Consider the following 14,465-nt stretch of genomic DNA (forward strand, 5'->3'; position numbering starts at 1 on the left):
AAAGATCAGTATTAAAAAAAAAAAAAAAAAAACCCTCATAAAAATAGGATACTGGAAAAGAAGCAAAGTAACCACCAGTTGGTCAAAAGCCATTTGTCAGAAAAATTAAATATAAGTGCAGGCATATTCTGTTTCATCACATACTGTTCCTTCTAGGGGTGAAGGGCACTTGAAGTCATTTCTCTATTTTGGAATGAGACTGTAAGACAAACAGTTTATCTTCAACTTGGCAAAGGAAAGTTACATTAATGTCCATCAAGACAAAAGTGGTGCGAAACAGAAAATTTTACAATTTAAATAGTATCTCTTCTTCAGCTGAGTATAAGCTACTTTGTTTCACAGGATGCAGTTGAATGTCAGTGCCTTGAAAGAAAAATTCCCAGGAATCTGGAAAACACAAATCCATGTGCACACACATATGCACACACACACATATATATATACACATATATACAGTGTGTAGGATCTATACATAGATATATTGGTGTGTACATGCATACAAACCACATCTAGAGTTCCATTAAAATATTTATCCCACTTCCTTAATAGCCATAGTTACAGTAATCAATTTCCTTAGATGGAACACAACAGGACTAAGCTCTGCAGTCTCTGATCACCAGTGTTTGAACAAGGTAATTTTACGTTTCATTTGCACTAGTGATGACAATTAATTTTTCCCCATAGGAATTTTTCTAGTCAAAAGAATGTTTGAAATGCTAAAAGATTTCCTGAAAGAAAGGTTCTGGAAACAAATAGGAGCTTATTTATCTTTTTCAACCTCTTTGTAAGTTGGAAAATGGAGAAAATTATGAATATCTCTCCTCACACCATTATGCTATCAGACTACAAGGAAGTCTGTATTACATTATTTCTGATAAAGTGAAGACTGGGAAAAAAAAAAAACAGAGAAAGCACAATGTTTAAAAGCCAACCCCCTATTTGGTGGAAACATCACCATTTTTCATTCTAACAGTCTTACCACCTTTTTAGAAGAAGATGAACTGAAATGTGACACACATTTTCCATCAAATTTGAAACAGTATTTTAAAAACACCTTTCTTCTCATGAGACTTCACAGTTTGCTCTTTTATTTATTTTGAAACAAATTTCAGCGTACTCTACTTTGCATTTTGGATTATCTGAAAATTCAAACTGAAAACTTCAAAGCAAGCCATCTCCACAGCCATTACTTTTGCATGATTTTGATCAAAGCCATGGAAATTCCTGGTTCCACCCAGGAATAATGAACTGGTCCAGGTTTCACTTGAAATCCAGCTCTGAGGAGCTGACTTACCTATCTGGCTTGCAAGAAGCCCGCTGTCTTCACCTGACCCGAGAGCATCTCTTCAGAACAAAGCTCTCCTCCAACTGGAGCGCATCCATGCAACAGTCTTCATCCTTACTATGTGGGGGGGCATCAATGTTTCGCTGTCAACCTCCAGTTTACCAATCTCCTCCAAGTTCAGAAAGTTCCTTCCTTCTGTGTCTTGAAGATCAAGGTTTTTTAACAATTCACTCACTAGCTGTGTTTGCCTGAAGAGACCCTCCCACCGCTCTTTTATCTTCTGAAGGCAGGCCAATTTTCAGCTACAGCCTGATGGTTGCCTGGGTTAACCTCTGCCTTGTTTCATGAGGCTTAGAAGCCCCAATACACGTTTTGAATAGCATGTCTGATCACACTCCTCTGGCAGATAACCAGAAAATTAGGAAAGCGCCAGCATGGAGCTCCTATCATCTTCTGGGGGAATGCCCAGCAGGCAAGCAGGCAATCCTTCCTGCACATTGATTTCTAAATCGTTTGCGGTGGAGACACAGAAAAGGCAGCTCTGCAACAGTACTGTAAGAATACTATTTTGATGCATGTGCAAGGCAAGGCCATGGTGTTGCGTTAATGCCATGTTTTCTCCTACAGTGACTTTGAGATGAGCATCTTGATATAACTTTTTAGCCCTGAAATATGCATATGACACTACGATGGCTGTTCAAGATGAAGACTACCCCTAGCTTGCTCCAGATAATTTGTATTCAAGTGTTCTGGATTTGAATTTTCATATTTCAGTTCAAGGCATTTTGTCCTGTAGGCAGTCATTATTTTTAAGACATTTTTCCATCACATTGGGTGCCTTTTCTCTCATCAACAGTGACTACATGCTGAAGCTCCTTGTAATAACACAGGCAACAAGCAGTGTTTTACTTCAGCTTACTTTGAGTGTCCATTATTCACTTCAGGCTGTGTGGGGGGGTTGTCTGAAAGCAGGTCCAGGTTCAAATGCAAACTTTACACTCGAAAATCCAGGTTTCATTATTGGTCTAGCCTTCAGTGTATGAGTGGCAGGAATGCAGAGCGGCCCTCCAGGCTCCTCTAGCTGACTCTGGAGATCTAATACATTCTCTGGACATCCAGAATTCCTGGGGCATAAGTTATCCTTCCTAAACCTGTATGTTGCCAAAATGAGTGGAATTTAAAGAAATATATATTTTTGCCTCAATGTTTTAAGTTTTTGTTTGTTTTTTTTTTTTTTAATTAGAAAAACTAAGCAGCTCAGAATTAACAATTAAATCCTGTCTCCTTAGGACTCCATTCTCCCTTACACATTTCATTGCTTTGCCCCAAATCCAAAACATACATTTAACCACCTCCTGCTAAGGTCAGTGGGATTTATTTAAATCCCTGTCCACCCTGAAACACAGAGAAACCCAGCTCCCCTGTGCTTATAGCACCTAAGCTTCTCAGATTTGTTCCACAGCATGGCCTGGGAAAGAAATTGTTTCAAGGTGTACAAAGCATCTGCTACTGTTGGTGGAGTAAAACCACTGAGAAGCTGTTGCCAGGGGAAGAAAAAAAAAATCCCCCAGGGCAAAACGGAACACACAGGAGGAGAAAAGAGAGCAGTGCTGGAGGTGCAGAGTTCCCCTCGGACTCAGCCCTTCTTCCAGATCTACTGAGCTCACCATGGGCACAGGGTCAGGCCAAGCTTGCTCATTACTTGCATTTATCTGTTTGAGACCTCATAAAGCTGCTCTAAAAACAGCAGTTCTGACTCTATTTCCTGGCAATTTATTATCTGATAGCGTGTCAGCTGAGGGCACCCAAAGCTGTTTACTGCTCAGAAATGCATTTGCCTGTACATCCTCCTGAAGACACCTGCATGGCTGCAGGGAGGAAGGGGAAAGAGGGAAAGGTGTGCCACTTCTTCACAACTTGGAAACACACTGAAATGTATTCTCACCCACACTGATTTGTTGATCTCCATTTACAATGCAAGAAATTGGACTACAGACCTGGAGGCAGCAATGTTAAAAAACTCCCCCATGAAGCCAAATCTCCCTGGAACACTGCAACAGATTTGAAAGGAAGGGAAGACAAACACAGGAAGGGAAGCATGAGATGGAGGGCAAAAGCCATGTGAAAGTCCTGGAGCCTGTTAGTCCTTCCCTTGATCCTAATTTTTAAACTTTCTCTTGCACATGCTGCCTCCCCAGAGCCATTTTCTCAGGTTAACACAAGCAAGCACACCCATGCTCTCACTAAGCAACATGAGTAGTTAACAGGAGTCAAATTAGAATCCACCTTTCAGAGCTTTAAAAGCTAAAGCAATCAAATGGCTGGATACGCAATCCTACTCTTCTTCACTTATTTTGGGGTCACGCGTAAATGAAACTTTCTCTCCTTTAACTTCTTTCCTGGTCTCCAACAGAGCCCTCCTTCACACAATTTTAGTGATAACAATTTTCTCCTTGCAGAATGACACTGCCAATTTTTGTCACTTCTTTGACTGGGTGCTTAAAACAGGTTCTTAGTTTCTTAATTCATCTTTTTTTTCCCCCCCACCATGCTTTGAAAACACATTACACCTTCCAAAGAAAGGAACTGAGTATCAGAAATGGATATTCCTTAACATAAGATTTCACAGTTCAGTTCAGTATACAGTGGATAACAAATAACAGCCTTATAACCATCGTATTCCACAGTTTTTTTTCAAACTATTTCAATGGAGGACTTACCTCAGAACAACTGCCAGATCCAAACCACGGTTTTATGCAACAAAGCTCACTGGAAGACAGAGCAAATAACATTAAAGCAGTGGCTCATTTATATGCTAAGCATATTTTCCAACTAAATTCTGTCTTATCTAATAATGCAAAGCTTTGTTTTGAAGCAAGTTCTACTACTACTGTTCAAAAAAACCTTTCCCCAGCATCACAGTGAGAGTATATTTCTCAAATATTAATTCACAGCATTTTTTTAAGGACATGTTTATAGAGGTTAGAAGGAAGTTCAGATAAAGTTGATGCATTGTGGCAATACATACATATGAAATTAATTGTTTTAATAGGAAAGAAGTTTAAGATAATCTCTCAACTCTGTTTCCTTTACCGCTAAAAACCCTTTTGGTCATCTCTGTGAAAGAAATGAGGGCCACTTCTGTTTATTTTCCTTTAATTGAAAGTTTGTAACCCTGAAAGCTGAAAATAAAGAAGAGGTATCATGCTACGCCAGCATATATTCTTATTTCCAGATGCAGTTGCCTCAGTATGCAAGTGAAAAGGTGATTTTTGCCTTTCTCCCCAGGTTTGTGTTCTATTTGCAGTAGCCACCATCTGTAGAGAACAGTTTGGATTTGCTTTGTGCCAACTCTAGATACACTAAGGAGCTACATGGAAAGGGGACATAACTGTAGACAGCTGAAAAATTTGTAAAGTTGGTGGAAACAGGACAGACTCTGACAAGCAGATGGGAACTCCTCAGAGATGTCTTATTATATAATAAGACAGAAAACTGGGCATGTTGATATTATACAACACAAATGCAGCACTACCTCTTGAATCATAGCATAAAGCTTGGGATTTTGGTGGTGAAATCTGAGTGGACATCTGAAATCCAGAGGCTCCTCTTACCAGCATCTCTGTGATCCTGAGGCCTTATTCAGATAAGAAAAAAATTCCCATTCCTGGCTGGTTGCTAAAGTTGCCTTTCTACTCTAGTTTCTTATTTTCTTTATTTTTTTTTCTGTTTTCCTAGAAAAGAGGGCTAGACAATTAGACATACAGGTAAGATTACTTTTTTTCATGCATTTGAAGGAAAAGAGAGAGACTAGATAGAAAAAAACAAGTTTCTACTGTTCTTTTGTCCAACAGACTAGAAACCGGAGACTTTTTTCATCGGACTGGGTATGTTGGTCCAGATCTTATCTTACCTCATGTCCAGGGTACAGACTTGGATCCAAGGCCCCGTGTCCCATTCCAGTGTCCTATGAAGCAGTACTAAGGAGTCCAAGAGTGAGCCTAACACAGCCTCACTGCATCCCATTCAGGGCCTGAGTTAGTGTTTTATTTTGTTTTACTGGTAGGCTTGGAGCTTGCACAGGTTCGTCCAGCTCAGTGATTGCCGTAGACATGCCCTCAGTATGCCCTACGTTCAGCTCTATAGAAAGGTGCTGGCAATAAGTATATATTTATCCTAATGCTCAGCAGGTACGCCAAGTCACCCTTCAATTAGGAGAGCCCTTCATTGTCCAAGGTATTCTACAAGGCACTTCGACCACACATAGACCAGTGGTTAAGCTTCTCTCTTTCCACAGAGAGTATTTCTTTGCCCAGAGAAGCTGTGGGTGCCCCATCCCTGGAGGCATTTAAAACCAGGTTGGATGGGACCCTGGGCAGCCTGAGCTGGTGGGTGGCAACATCACCCATGGTAGGGGGTTGGAACTATATGGTCTTTAAGGTCCCCTCCAGCCTAACCCATTCTATGATTCTTATCTCAGACAGAAGAAAATATTGTTTGTTCAGCTGCAGGTAAACAAATCTAGTCCAAAGGCTTTCTCCTAATTGTTCTGTACTAGGTAGCCTCTGCCAGACCAATCACACTGATGCCCATCAACCACAAAGCCTGCAACTCATGGTGCACTTGAGCATAACAAAACCCTTGCAACGCTGGATTAATAATGTCCATCAAGCTCTCAGCAACCCTTGTAGACTTAACTGGTCTCTTATAGGTTTAGAGTCACACAGCAGCAAACCTAAATAAAAACCCATGGCTCCATTTCCCAACATCAGTGAGAAGACTTGCTAAGAACATAGGTTCAAGCCGCTGCAAGGAAACACGCTCATTTCTGCGTTGCACTTGGAGCACTACTGAGGGGCTCCAAGTGCCTAACTTTGGTCATTCAGGAATTGAGATGTTAGCTAGTAGATGCTTTTTATACTGTTTCTGGAAATGTTGCACATTTGAACATTTGGTGAAGCCTGATACATTTGTGAGCATTGAAATGCACAGTTATTCTCAGATATAATCCAAACAATTTTTCTCAAGACTACAGTCATGCCCAGTTCTGCAGTTTAATTAATTTTAATGTAAGGTTTTTTTAAAAATGGTATTAAGATATAACAGAAAACAAGATGTACTCCTTTGACATACAAAAGGGCAGTTTGTGTCCCCACATCTGGGAGCGACTATTCTGTGGTGCTTGTCCTTAAAGCTTGTATGTATTCACTTGTATGCGAAAAAGGCATCTCAGTTGTGCTAGGCAGCTCATAGGAATAACTATGCTGCACTCCTTGGCACCCTTCTAGCTCATTTCAGAATGCACTGTAGCCACAAAGTGGGGCTAGAACCTTTACTGTTCAAGTGGACATTTTTTGCAAGAGCATAACTTCCTTGTTTAAACTATCTGAGCAGTAGGAAGGTGGAGCACCTTAATAATTTGCTTTTCTCCTTTACTACTGAAATAAAATGCTTAAAATATCTGAGGGTGTTGGAAGAGCAGTCGCTCTTATTGCATTCCTTTGCAGGCGGCGTTGCTTTTGCAGGACACCTGTCTGCATGAAACTCTGTTAACGCTTCTTAACAGGTCCCCAGGTAGCAGAAAGAACACAGCTGCTAAAGAGCGTTAATGGCAGGACAGCTGCTTGGCTGACAGAATTGGAACCAGCATGTGCATGTGCTGGGACTGTAAACAGGAATGAATTTTCCTAAAAGCTTTATAAGTAAAAATGTTTATTTTTGGAATATTAGCAAAATAAAAGAGTTACAATGTTCCTTTAATTTTAAGTCAAAATGTAACGACATGCAGCTTTTAAGAAGGTTTATTTTATAGAAAAATCTTAAATTGAAACAAGGTGGCTTAGAAACAACTTCAGAAATACCAAGGATTTCTTCTAGATGTATACATAAAACACACTTAGGCTTTTTTTTTTTTTGCCCTTAATGTGTAGTAAAATTGGTCATGAAATCCTTCTTTCCATAAACCACACATCAGGTTCTGGGGGAACCCTTTCTGGCTGCCAAGCCTGCCATAGATAAAAAAAAAAAATACTTGGTGTGTGGTGCATGGAGATGTTACAAGCTAGGTGGAACAGGTTGTTCACATGCTAAGATGAATCCTTTGATCCTTGTGGGTCCCTTCCAACTCGGGATATTCTAAAGAAACCAAGATTTTCTGTTTCAAAAACAGGCTCTGAAACGAAGACACGTGATTCCTAATCTCAGCCACAGTTTTCCTCTTTGATTCAGAGGAACTCATTCAGTGCCAAAGAAGTGCCCTCTTTTGGTGGACATGACTCAACCATGGGCTCACAACAGGAATTACGAGCCCAGTGAAACAGCCAGCATGAGACTGGTTGCAAACAACTGGCATCCTTTTGGAATCTCACAGACCTTTTGCTCAAAACTTTGTTGCCTTCTGTGCTTTAGCTTTCACAGCTGTGAAATGGAGATAGCACTACTTACAAAGTTTGCCTCGTCAGCTGCTGCAGTGATTCAACCAGCAGTGTTTAGAAAGTCTTCAATCTCCTTTGAAGGAAGCCAAAGCACAATTTGTGTTGGTAAAGAACTCTGTTTGGTTTGGAAGGTTCATTTCAGGACAGCAGAACTCAAATCCCAACCTACTTCCCTCAAAGCACTTGCAACACAGCACTCCAGAATTCACCATGTGACCAAAGCTCACCTTGTCCTCTTGAAATGCCATCACTACCTAGCTAGGATCGACAGAGACCTTTAAAAACCTGCAGATTTCATTCTGTTTCTCAAAGTCTCTCAAAGGCATTTCCCACCATTCCCACTACATGGCCATGAAGCAATAGCTGTGCTGCATGAAGGGGTGGAAACAGCAGCCCTGTTACCTGCACATCGGGAACAATCGGAAACAATTGCTCACGAGGGTGGATAGCGATAGGACAAGGGGGAATGTTTTTAAACTGAGATGGGGGAGATTTAGGTTAGATATTAGGAGGAAGTTTTTCACTCAGAGGGTGGTGATGCACTGGAACAGGTTGCCCAAGGAGGCTGGGGATGCCCCGTCCCTGGAGGTATTCAAGGCAAGGCTGGATGTGGCTCTGGGCAGCCTGGTCTAGTGGTTGGTGACCCTGCACTCAGCAGGGAGGTTGAAACTCGATGATCTTTGAGGTCCTTTTCAACCCAGGCCATTCTATTATTCTGTGATTCTGTACATAGCTTTTCACAGCTTCTCATCCTGAGCCTAGAGCTGGGCTCAGTTTAAAGTTATTAATTGCCTTTTTCACAGCTGGCACCACAAACCTCGCATGTTGGCTCAAAGCGTGATGTGATAATTAGGCAGTGTGAGGAATCTTTATAGGTTTTGTTCTTTGGCAGTATTTTGCCTTTGATCTCTTCTGCCCTCCTTTCCAGGAGAGTTATAGCATGCCAGCAGGAGCCGGTCTGGGTCTTTCATCAACCTGGGGGGAAAACTTCTTCCCATGCCCCACAGCACTCTGCTTTAAGTCTTAAACTTTCCATTCGGTTGACTGTTATGTGCTAGCTGTGAGGTGCCTATCATCAGAGGAGCATGTATGGTGCACCTTCCACTACAACACAGATCAAATCAACACATTAAAAGAGCAGCAGGAACAAAGTTCAGTAACTAAATACACAAATAAGCAGACTTTTGCTAATGCCTTTTCTACAATAACTTGTTTGAAACCTCATCTTTTTCTCTACAAATCTGACAAGTTTCTCACTGGGGCTCCAGAACTTCCTATATGCCAAAGTCAAATAGATATTTATCTTACTCATTTTGCAGTTACTTACTGAATAGTAACTAACCAGTTAATAGATGGTATAAAAATAGTTATACAAATGAAGGAATAAATCTGAGAACATTCATAGTTTTCTGAATTAACTGTTTCTCTAAAATGATCATTCTTGGGCTTTTGTCATCTATCCCCTCATCCAGATCTGGTCTTTCTATTTGTTGCACTCTATCCCTCCAGTCCTGGGCTGACATGAAACACAGAGGCAGCAGGCAGGTCTGAACTTAATGACTTTTCCCCCCATCATGCTGTTCAGCATACTGGGCTTTTAGCAACACAGCATAGCAAGCAGAAGAAAAGTATCTGGGCCCTGGGAAGCCTAGCTGGTGGGAGTTTTACAACATACATAGAATAAGTGAGTGAGAGAAGACTTAGCATAGCTATTTGCTTTTTCTATCCTGCAAAGGAAACGGAGCTTGATGTTAATTACAAAAACAGAAGCATAAAGATACAATTACCTGTTACTATGGGATGTATGTTGAACTGAATACCAAAGCTGTTTTGAAAATGCCACTAGAAATTAGACATGGATAAAATGCCTGCAAGACAAGTGCATAACTACACACGTGACAACGAAGTTGCTATCAAAGCATATGTAAGTTAAGAAATTATCGACTCTATAATATGCTGTATATAAAGAGTAGCTCTCTAAAGCTGCTTTCCAAGATAATTCCCTCCCAGTTTCATCTTGTCCTCCCAAACTAGGGAGATTGTGAGTACGACAGCCTGCTAGCAGGTTTTGCTTACCACTGACTGTTTTAATTGTAGTAGTGAATAGAGGCACTGCACATCTCCTCAAGTTTCTTCTAGGGAAATGTGCAGAAATTCCCATAGGAGATTTCATGTGAGTGTTTGGGAGCTGAAGCTGGTACAGGAGCAGATATCTCACTGTTACATCTCTTATCAGATGGCTAGCATGTTGCTGCTGTTACCCCAGAGGTAGTTCAAAAGAGTGAGCCCCTGTAAGTACATTAGACCTCCCCTTCGCACACAGAAGGCTGAGCTGTGGCACCTTTCACACTCTCATAGTGCTCTGCCTTCCCTCACTTCCAAATTCCATGCTGTGCCCCTGGCAGCAGCTGGCTGAGGCTGACAAGAAGGAGCAAGGACACAAAGCAGCAGCCCACAAGCTGTTGCTCAACAGCCATAGGACTGCAGTTACAAAGGTGAGAAAAAGGCAAACAAAGCCAGTTTTACCTAAGTATTACATAGGAAATAAAATTTACCAAGGAGATGTTCCAATTTCGAAACCCAAAGGCAGTATGACAGTGTTCTGCCATGTAAGTACTGGACTGTCTGTGGACTGTAACAAGTCAGTCCTTCTCATTCTTTCATGGGTTAAGCTTCAGCAGGAATTTTTAAAATCTGGAACGTACTGAAGGATACTTCCTACTGTATCCTCCACACAGGGAGGAAACGGTCATGGAAGTGAGACGAGCAATTAACTGGGCTAGGTTAAGAACCACTTCTACTCTATGAGGATTGCATACATAATTTCCTGATTAAGTTAAAGATGCTATTCAGAACTCTACCTCACTTCTAACTGAAATAGTATACACCACTTCCTAACTCATCATGGTGAGTTTTCTTTATAGCATCTCCAAATTAATTCTACTCCACAAGTGCCATCAGTGGTTCATGCCTTCAGAGAGCGGAGATTAAATCATTAATCTTGTTACCAAGGCTTTTTTTTTTTAAATGCTTTAAATTTTCTAGGAGGAAAATTAAAGAGAGAAAACAATATATTGGTGGAAAAATGGAACACCCAGAAGCTCTACAGAATCCCTCCGAGATTATGCTAAACTGGAAGAGATGTAACAAATAGTTTGTTTTGAATGTGGAACAGAATATCTTCAATATCAATCAGAATATCTTCTTGCCCCTGACAGCAGCAAGTTCTGAAGCTGCTGGTAGATTTTAACAGTTTTTAGTTAATCCAGATACGAAGAAGTGAAATCCCATTACAAAAATTTGAAGCCTGCTATACTCTAGGAAAAAAATGAAATGTGATGGATGGCAGCTCTTGAACAGAGAATAAAAACAGAAGAAAAGGGAAAAGGATATCAGCAACTGAACTCAGGCTGTCTTTGTGAAGGAAAAAATAGTGAAGAAAATGAAGAAAATGAAGAAAAACAGTGGAAGAATATAATCAGAGCCTCATGGAAACTTTGGGAAAAAAAAACAAACAGATGTGCTACAGCTAAATGGACAATAACAAGAAGAAGTCAATGTAAAGGAAGAAAAATATAGCATCACCTCCCTGCTTCTGCTGGCTACACTATTTGATACAAGCCAGGATGCCATTGGCCTTCTTGTCCACCTGGGCACACTGCTGGCTCATGTTCAGCCAAGCGTCATGCTACTGAAGGACACCAAAGCAACCAGGAGGTAGACTGAGCAGCTAGGATTGAAGTGGATCAGGCAGATCTGGATTGGCAACATAAGGATGAATTATTTCTAGCTTGGTGGGTCCATGATACCTCAGGCCATCAGGAAGAGATACAACATATAGATGGGCTCAGAATCTAGGGCTGGACTTGACCACTGATGCTATTGCACAGGTTATCCATATGAAACATGTTTGATTACAGTGCATGTTTCACAAGTCAAACAGATAAAGCCTCTGTGGTATGGAGGACAATGGCTGAAGTATTAATATGGGGAGACCTGGCTGACTGATTATATAACACTCCCACATATATGCCACAGCAAGCACTATGTGCTTACAATGATGGAAGCAACCACCAGATGTCTGGAAACGTATCCCATGCCACATGTCACCACCCAAAATACTATCCCGGGCCTTAAAAAGCAAGTCTCATGGTGACATGGCACCCTAGAAAGAATTCAGTCAGACAATGGGACTCATTTCTGAAACAACCTCATAGATACCTGGGCCAAAGAACATATCATTATCAGGTATATCACATCCTCTATCATGAACCAGCCTCTGGGAAAACTGAATGATACAATGGACTGTTAAAGACTACAATAAGAGCAATGGCACTGGGATATTCAAACATTAGGACACATATTTAGCAAAGGCCACCTGGTTAGTGAACATTCAGGGATCTGCCAATTGAGCTGGTCCTGCCAAAACTAACCTCCTACGTACTGTAGAAGGAGATAAAGTCCCTGTAGTACACATGAGAAACGTGCTGATTTCAACACTCTGGGTTATTCCTGCCTCAGGCAAAGGCAAGCCTATTTGTGGAATTGTTTTTGCTCAAGGTCCTGGATGCACTTGGTAGGTAATGTGGGAGCCTGAAGAAATCTGGAGTGTAACTCCAGAAGATTTGCTGTTGGGTGAGAATAGCCAATAATTTGAATTATATAATACTGCATGTTATCACTACTATGGGTGTTATATGCTCTCTCAACTGTGTTAGTGTAAGAATCACAGAGATTAAAGAAGAACGAATTCTGACCTTTTTTTCCAAATCAGAGCTTGTTCTACCATGCAACAATCCAGCACCATGAAAAATCTCTCCTGCCCTGAGGGACTACGAAGACATATAGAGCCCAAGTCATGGACTTAATCATAGAATCACAGAATGGTTTGGTTGGAAGGGACCATTAAGATGATCTTGTTCCAACCTCCCTGCTAGAGGCAGGGACACCTCCCTCTAGACCAGGTTGCTCAAAGCCCCATCCAGCCTGGCCTTGAATGCTTCCAGAGAGGGGGCATCTACAACCTCGCTGGGCAACCTGTTCCAGTGTCTTACCACCCTCACAGAAAAGAATTTCTTCCTAGTATCTAGTCTAAATCTACCCTCTTCCAGTTTAAAACCATTTCCCCTCATCCTGTAGCTACATGCCCTTATAAAAACTCCCTCCTCAGCTTTCTTGTAGGCCCCCTTCAGGTACTGGAAGGCTGCTCAGGTACTGGAGTCTTCTCTAGGCTGAAGAGCCCCAACACTCTCAGCCTGTCCTCATAGTGGAGATGCTCTAGCCCTCTGGTCATCTTCATGACCCTGTGGACCCGCTCCAACAGCTCAATGCCCTTCTTGTGTTGGGGGCTGAAGACTGGATGCAGTACTCCAGGTGGAGTTTCACAAGAGCAGAGTAGAGGGGCAGAATCACCTCCCTTGACCTGCTGATCATGCTTCTCTTGATGCAACCCAGGACACAGTTGGCCTTCTGGGCTGCAAATGCATATTGCCGGCTCATGCTGAATCTTTCATCAACTGATACTCCCAAGTCCTTCTCCTCAGAGCTGCTCTCAAGCCATTCTCCCCCCAACCTGTATCTGTGCTTGGGATTGCCCTGACCCAGGTGCAGGACCTAGCACCTGGCCTTGTTAAACTTCATGAGGTTGGTCTGGGCCCACCTCTCAAGCCTGTCAAGATCCCTCTGGATAGCATCCCTTCCCTGTAGCATGACAACTGCACCACTCAGCTTGGTGTCATCTGCAAACACGCTGAGTGTGCACTCAATTCCACTGTCCTTATCACCTACAAAGATGTTAAATAACACCAGTCCCAGTACTGATCCCTGAGGAACACCACTCATCACTGGTCTCCACTTGGACATTGAGCTGCTAACTGCAACTCTCTGAGTGCAGCCATCTAGGCAACTCCTTATCCAACAAGTGGTCCATCCATCAAATCCATTTTTCTCCAATTTGGTGATGAGCATGTCATACAGGACAGTGTCAAACACTTTGCACAAGTTCAGGTAGATGATATCAACTACTCTTCCTTTATCACTGACACTGTAACTGTATCATAAAAGGCCACCAAGTTTGTCAGGCATGACTTGCCCTTGGTGAAGCCACGTTGGTTACCATGCCTCATATATAAATAGTTATCATTAAGTTTTCATTTCTGTTTTTCTTTTCTGTTGGAAATAGTTTTTTTCTCAACCCACAAGATCTATTTTGTTTCCAGTTCTCTCCCTCATTGCTCCTGGGGGAGACTGAGCTGCCTGCCAGGTTAAACCACAACACTGATCTAGTGGAACAGGAACAATGTAAAAAAAGATGGAGTACTAAAGGAATTAAGGATGGCCCACAACTACATATATATCAGAAAGTATAATGTTTAAATCATCCAAGAAAGTTGTTTTTTCAGGATCTGACAACAAAATTCAGTCACTACTGACAACTTGCAGATTGAGAAGGCAAGGGCTCCAGGAATGAAAGAGGACAGGTGTAATTCTAAGCTGTGAATAGGAAAAGTTTTATATCCTTACTAGTAGGACACTGTATCAGCTTCAGTTTGACGATCAACACCAAAAAGAGCTTGGTGAACATTTTGAAAAAAGGGTAATAATATTCTTTTTTCCAAGCTACCAAATGTATGATCAGCAAGACAAATTTCACCAAGGTTGGTGCTGCAGGCATACACATTTCAGCCTTCAAAGAAAGTCTAGGATAACAAACTAAATTTGGTAGAAGACAATCTGATTTTAAAAGT

The sequence above is a fragment of the Numida meleagris genome, chromosome 2 (genome assembly GCF_002078875.1).
Source record: "Numida meleagris isolate 19003 breed g44 Domestic line chromosome 2, NumMel1.0, whole genome shotgun sequence".
Classification (NCBI taxonomy): Eukaryota; Metazoa; Chordata; class Aves; order Galliformes; family Numididae; genus Numida; species Numida meleagris.